We start from the raw sequence: 6,264 nt of genomic DNA on the forward strand, positions 1-6,264 counted from the left end.
TATATTAATCAATGTATTTGGAATATAGCAAAGGAAATACAGTAGTTTGATGTTAGCAATACTAGACTTTTTGAGTTAATGGATTTTCTCTTTTGTAATAGATCACTGTACTTTGTTATAAATCACTGTGTCCTTGCTATGTAAAAATGTAATTTTATCATATCTTAAGACTAAATAGATCTTAAGGGGAACATTGGTGAAAGGATTTTCATTTGTTGGGCTGATGTTTGCTGCTAAATCTCCATGTTCCCTACCCTTATAATGACTATAACTAACATATAGGAGAAATAAGTATTAACCTTTAAGCATATAAGTATTAACCTTTAAGACTAATCATGTTAACCTTGGGTTAAATAAATTCCTTTCTTGATTGTAACTCACTACACCCTCACCCTATAGGAATGTAACTTTATTTGGAGGGTGGTGCCTGGTTTAAGCAAAAACACCCTTGGAAGAAATAAGTTTTTTGGTTATCAGAAAGAAAGGATCATAAAATGTCAGCAGGTCTCACTCATGGCCAGAAGATGATGTACCTTTTTTATACATTTATGTGAAGCACCTGATTTTGACAAAGGTCAGGACTGCTGACCCCCACGTGACTCTGTATTCATCCCTATGTGTAACAAAAGGTATATAAGCAAACCCCAAAATAAAGAAATCGGATCAGTTTCTGGAAAGACTGATTCCCCCATGTCGCTTCTCGCTACCGTTTTTCTGGCTGAATTCCCATCTGGAGCATGGATGCTATTCCACGTAATCCAATTTATTCAGCCTCTTTCTCCACCGATCTTCCTACTACACTATCCATTTCTAATCTCTCTATATCTGTGATTAAATATGTATTTTTCCAAAGACGCCGACTCCGTCCCCACCTTCGAATCACCCTGGATCCACCAGGGCTGGACCCCGTCCTTGGAAAGGTCCTTCCAGGAGAGGGAACATGTGAAACCATAATGACCACTAGAAAACGGTGCATTCCTCTATGAAAAACCTGGGAGTTCAGTTCAGTTCAGTCGCTTAGTCATGTCTGACTGTGCAACCCCATTGACTGCAGCATGCCAGGCTTCCCTGTCCATCACCAACTCCCAGACCTTGCTCAAACTCATGTCCATTGAGTCAGTGATGCCATCCAACCATCTCGTCCTCTGTCATCCCCTTCTGCCTTCAATCTTTCCCAGCATCAGGGTCTTTTCCAATGTGTTAGTTTTTCTCATCAGATGGCCAAAGTATTGGAGTTTCAGCTTCAGCATCAGTCCCTCCAATGAATATTCAGGACTGATTTCCTTTAGAATGACTGGGGTTGGATCTCCTTGCAGTCCAAGGGATTCTCAAGAATCTTCAACATCACAGTTCAAAAACATTAATTCTTCAGTGCTCAGCTTTTTTACAGTCCAGCTCTCACATCCATACATGACTACTGGAAAAATCATAGCTTTGGCTATACAGACCTTTGTCAGCAATGGCTCTGCTTTTTAATATTCTGTCTTTTCTTCATAGCTTTTCTTCCAAGGAGCAAGCATCTTTTAATTTCAAGACTGCAGTCACCATCTGCAGTGAGTTTGGAGCCCCCAAAAATAGTCTTTCACTGTTCCCATTGATTCCCCATCTATTTGCCATGAAGTGATGGGACTGGATACCAAGATCTTAGTTTTTTGAATGTTGAGTTTTAGTTAGCTTTTTCGTTCTCCTCTTTCACTTTCATCAAGAGGCTCTTTAGTTCTTTTCTTTCTGCCATAAGAGTGGTGTCATCTGCATATCTGAGGTTAGTGATATTTCTCCCAGCAATCTTGATTCCAGCTTGTGCTTCTTCCAACCCAGCGTTTCTCATGATGTACTCTGCATTTAAGTTAAATAAGCCGGGTGACAATATACAGCCTTGATGTATTCCTTTCCCAATTTGGAACCAATCTGTTGTTTCATGTGCGGTTCTAACTTGCTTCTTGACCTGCATATAGATTTCTCAGGAGGCAAGTCAGGTGGCCTGGTATTCCTATCTCTTTCAGAATTTTCCACAGTTGATTGTGATCCACACAGTCAAAGGCTTTGTCGTAGTCAATAAAGCAGAAATAGATGCTTTTCTGGAACTCTCTTGCTTTTTCCATGATCCAGCAGATGTTGGCAATTGGATCTCTGGCCCCTCTGCCTTTTCTAAAACCAGCTTGAACATCTGGAAGTTCATGGTTCAATATTGTTGAAGCCTGGCTTGCAGAATTTTGAGCATTACTTTACTAGCATGTGAGATGAGTGTGTAATTGTGTAGTAGTTTGAAAATTCTTTGGCATTGCCTTTCTTAGGGATTGGAATGAAAACTGACCTTTTCCTGTCCTGTAGCCGCTGGTGAGTTTTCAAAATTTGCTGACCTATTGAGTGCAGCACTTTCACAGCATCATCTTTTAGGATTTGAAATAGCTCAACTGGAATTCCATCACCTCCACTAGCTTTGTTCATAGTGATGCTTTCTAAGGCCCACTTGACTTCACATTCCAGGATGTCTGGCTCTAGGTGAGTGATCACACCATCGTGATTATCTGGGTCATGAAGATTTTTGTATCATTCTCATGTTATTCTTGCCAACTCTTCTTAACATCTTCTGCTTCTGTTAGGTCCATGCCATTTCTGTCCTTAATTGAGCCCATCTTTGTATGAAATGTTCCCTTGGTATCTCTGATTTTCTTGAAGAGATCTCTAGTCTTTCCCATTCTGTTGTTTTCCTCTATTTCTTTGCATTGATCATTGAGGAAGGCTTTCTTATCTCTCCTTGCTATTCCTTGGAACTCTGCATTCAGATGGGCATTTTTCCTTTTCTCCTTTGCCTTTAACTTCTCTTCTTCCCTCAGCTGTTTGTAAGGTCTCCTCAGACAACTATTTTGCCTTTTTGCATTTTTCTTGGGGATGGTCTTGATCACTGCTTCCTGTACAATGTCAAAACCTCTGTCCATAGTTCTTCAGGCACTCTGTCTGTCAGATCTAATCCCTTGAATCGATTTCTCACTTCCACTGTATAATGGGAAGGGATTTGATTTAGATCATACCTGAATGGTCTAGTGGTTTTCCCTACTTTCTTCAATTTAAGTCTGAATTTTGCATAAAGGAGTTCATGATCTGAGCCACAGTCAGCTCCCAGTCTTGTTTTTGCTGATGGTATAGAGCTTCTCAATCAATCAATATAATCAATCATCTCATGTCAGTATTGATCATCTGGTGATGTCCATGTGTAGAGTTGTCTCTTGTGTTGTTGGAAGAGGATGTTTGCTATGACCAGTGTGTTCTTTTGGCAAAACTGTGTTAGCCTTTGCCCTGCTTCATTTTGTACCTCAATGCCAAACTTGCCTGTTACTCCAGGTATCTCTTTACTTCCTACTTTTGCATTCCAGTCTCCTATGATGAAAAGTACATCTTTTTTGGTGTTAATTCTAGAAGGTCTCGTAGGTCCTCATAGAACCATTCAACTTCAGCTTCTTCAGCATTACTGGTTGGAGCATAGACTTGGATTACTGTGATACTGAATGGTTTGCCTTGGAAACGAACAGAGATCATTCTGTCATCTTTAAGATTGCACCCAAGTACTGCATTTTGGATTCTTTTGTTGACTATGAGGGCTACTCCATTTCTTCTAAGGGATTCTTGCCCACAGTAGTAGATATAATGGTCATCTGAATTAAATTCACCCATTCCAGTCCATCTTAGTTCGCTGATTCCTAAAATGTCGATGTTTACTCTTGCCATCTCCTGTTTGACCACTTCTAATTTGCCTTGATTCATGGACCTAACATTCCAGGTTGCTATGCAATATTGTTCTTTACAGCATTGGACTTTACTTTCATCACCAGTCACATCCACAACTGGGTGTTGTTTTTGCTTTGGCTCCATCTCTTCATTCTCTCTGGATTTGTTTCTCCACTCTTCTCCAGTAGCATATTGGACACCTACCAGCCTGGAGAGATCATCTTTCAGTGTCCTATCTTTTTGCCTTTTCCTACTGTTCATGGGGTTCTCAAGGCAAGAATACTGAAGTGGTTTGCCATTCCCTTCTCCAGTGGACCACATTTTGTCAAAACTCTCCACCATGACCTGTCTTTCTTGGGTGGCCCTGCACAGCATGGCTCATAGTTTCATTGAGTTAGACAAGGCTGTGGTCCATGCGATCAGTTTGGTTAGTTTTCGGTGATTATGGTTTTCATTCTGTCTACCCTCTGATGAATAAGGATAAAAGGCTTATGGAAGCTTCCTGATGTGAGAGACTGACTGTGGCGGAAACTGGATCTTGTTCTGATGGGTAGGGCCATGCTCAGTAAATCTTTAATCCAATTTTCTGTTGATGGGTGCTGTGTTTCCTTCCTGTTGTTGGCCTGAGGCCAAACTGTTGATCCACGCCTCCGCTGGAGACTCCTTGACAGTCACAGGCAAGTCTAACTCAGACTCTTGTGGGGACACTGCTCCTTTCTCCTGTCTCCTGGTGCACACAAGGTTTTGTTTGTGCCCTCCAAGAGTCTGTTTCCCCAGTCCTGTGGAAGTTCTATAATCAAATCCCATCGGCCCCCCAAATCAAATTCCCTGGGGGTTCTCAGTCTCTTTGCTGGATCCCCAGCCCAGGAAATCTGTTGTGGTTCCTGGAAAAAACTGGAAAATGACCTTCAAAACAAAATCAGTCTCCTAAAAATTCCTTCTTTAGTAAGTTAGGGGTGGGGAGAGAAAAGGACAAGGGAGGGAGGACCCAGAGAACCTGCGGTGGGGTATGGACAGCATACAGTGCTCACCAGGGCCCCAGGGAGGGACCAGACCATCATCTCCTGTGTTGTCATGGGGCTCATTTAATTCTACAGAAATATGATGGTTACCCTCTGTGCACGGTAGGGCTTGGTGTCCCCTATTAGTCTTCCGGCTCTGGAAGGGAAGGTCAAAGTGTTCAAAGGAGACCTTGGGAGCGTGGAAGGGGTCTGAGGCTAAGAGGAAAACACCACCATGGTTCAGCCTATCATACACAATTGTTTTGTGGGAAGCTTCCCTGGGGATGCTGCAGGGAGAGTTAGTGAGAGAGAGGCATGTGGCAGCAGGTTGGGACTTCTTGCTCTGAATTGGAGTCGAGGGGGTCACCCACAGATTCTGGAGAGTATCTTGAGCAGGACGGTAACAGGATGCATTTATGTCTTCAGGAGATGTAGCTCGCTGAATCAGTTGCTTTCGTTAGTCTAACAGCATTCTGGGCTATGATGTATGTGTTCAGCTCTCTTGCCCACTGCATACTGAAGCCACCACAAGCCATCAGGGGTGTTCCTGGAGGTGGGCTTCCCCTACCCACCCCCACCTCTGCAGGGAGGATAACTGACTCTGGACCACGTGACCCTCTGCACACACTGGCTTCCTGCACCTCCTGCTGCCTCTTGCTTGTACCCAGGACTCTTCAGGTGTAGGCAGTGTTGAAATTAAGCCTTTGGCTAATTATGAAGCAGGTGAACAAAAGAGAGGAGTATTTAAGGGACGTGCTGCTATGGGAGTGAGGGGGTGAACGTTAAACCAGCACCATGTGCCTTTCATTCGAGGCTAATTCTGCCCCTAGTGTAGGATGTTGAAGAGAGCATTCCTAACTCCTAAACCTTGAGGTCATTTTAATTAGAAACTTCTGTAACATGTATGCTTCTTGTCATGCTCCACAAACCTAGCTGCAGGTAACTATCTGTGTTCGCTAACCGCAGGACCTGTGTTGAAACAGACGTTTGTCAGCCTAATTTGAGTTTGCTAAATACACATCAATCACACATGCAACGTCTTAGAATTCAGAGTTTTCATCCATTCATGTTGATCTCACCTGAAATTAGTATTGCTTTTAGTATTTTAAAATACTTAGATATAATTGACTCATGCAAAACACATTCTTTTCTCCTTTAAAGTGACTACTATTTCTTTACAGCTGAAGATTGCTCTACCATCTACTTGCCATTCAGACTTATTCAGCTATGTATTTTTGAGTTTCAGTAGTATGATAAATCCCATGTGTACAGCCCATCACACTTAATGGTTTATTTTATTATCTTTTTATTATGTATTGGAGTATAGCTGATTAATGATATTGTAATTGTTTCAGGTGGACATATAGCAACACTTAGTGGTTTTGAGATTCAAATGATTGGTCACAAGGATGGTTTAAAATATTAAGTAAAGTACTAAATATATAGCAAGTAGAATTAGGCAGGAGTTCCTTTTCCTTCTTTTCTCACCAAACCAGGCTGTTGTCCTCTTCTAGAATTAGGGAAAAGCATCAGTTCA

Source organism: Ovis canadensis, chromosome 3 (assembly GCF_042477335.2).
Source record: "Ovis canadensis isolate MfBH-ARS-UI-01 breed Bighorn chromosome 3, ARS-UI_OviCan_v2, whole genome shotgun sequence".
Lineage (NCBI taxonomy): Eukaryota > Metazoa > Chordata > Mammalia > Artiodactyla > Bovidae > Ovis > Ovis canadensis.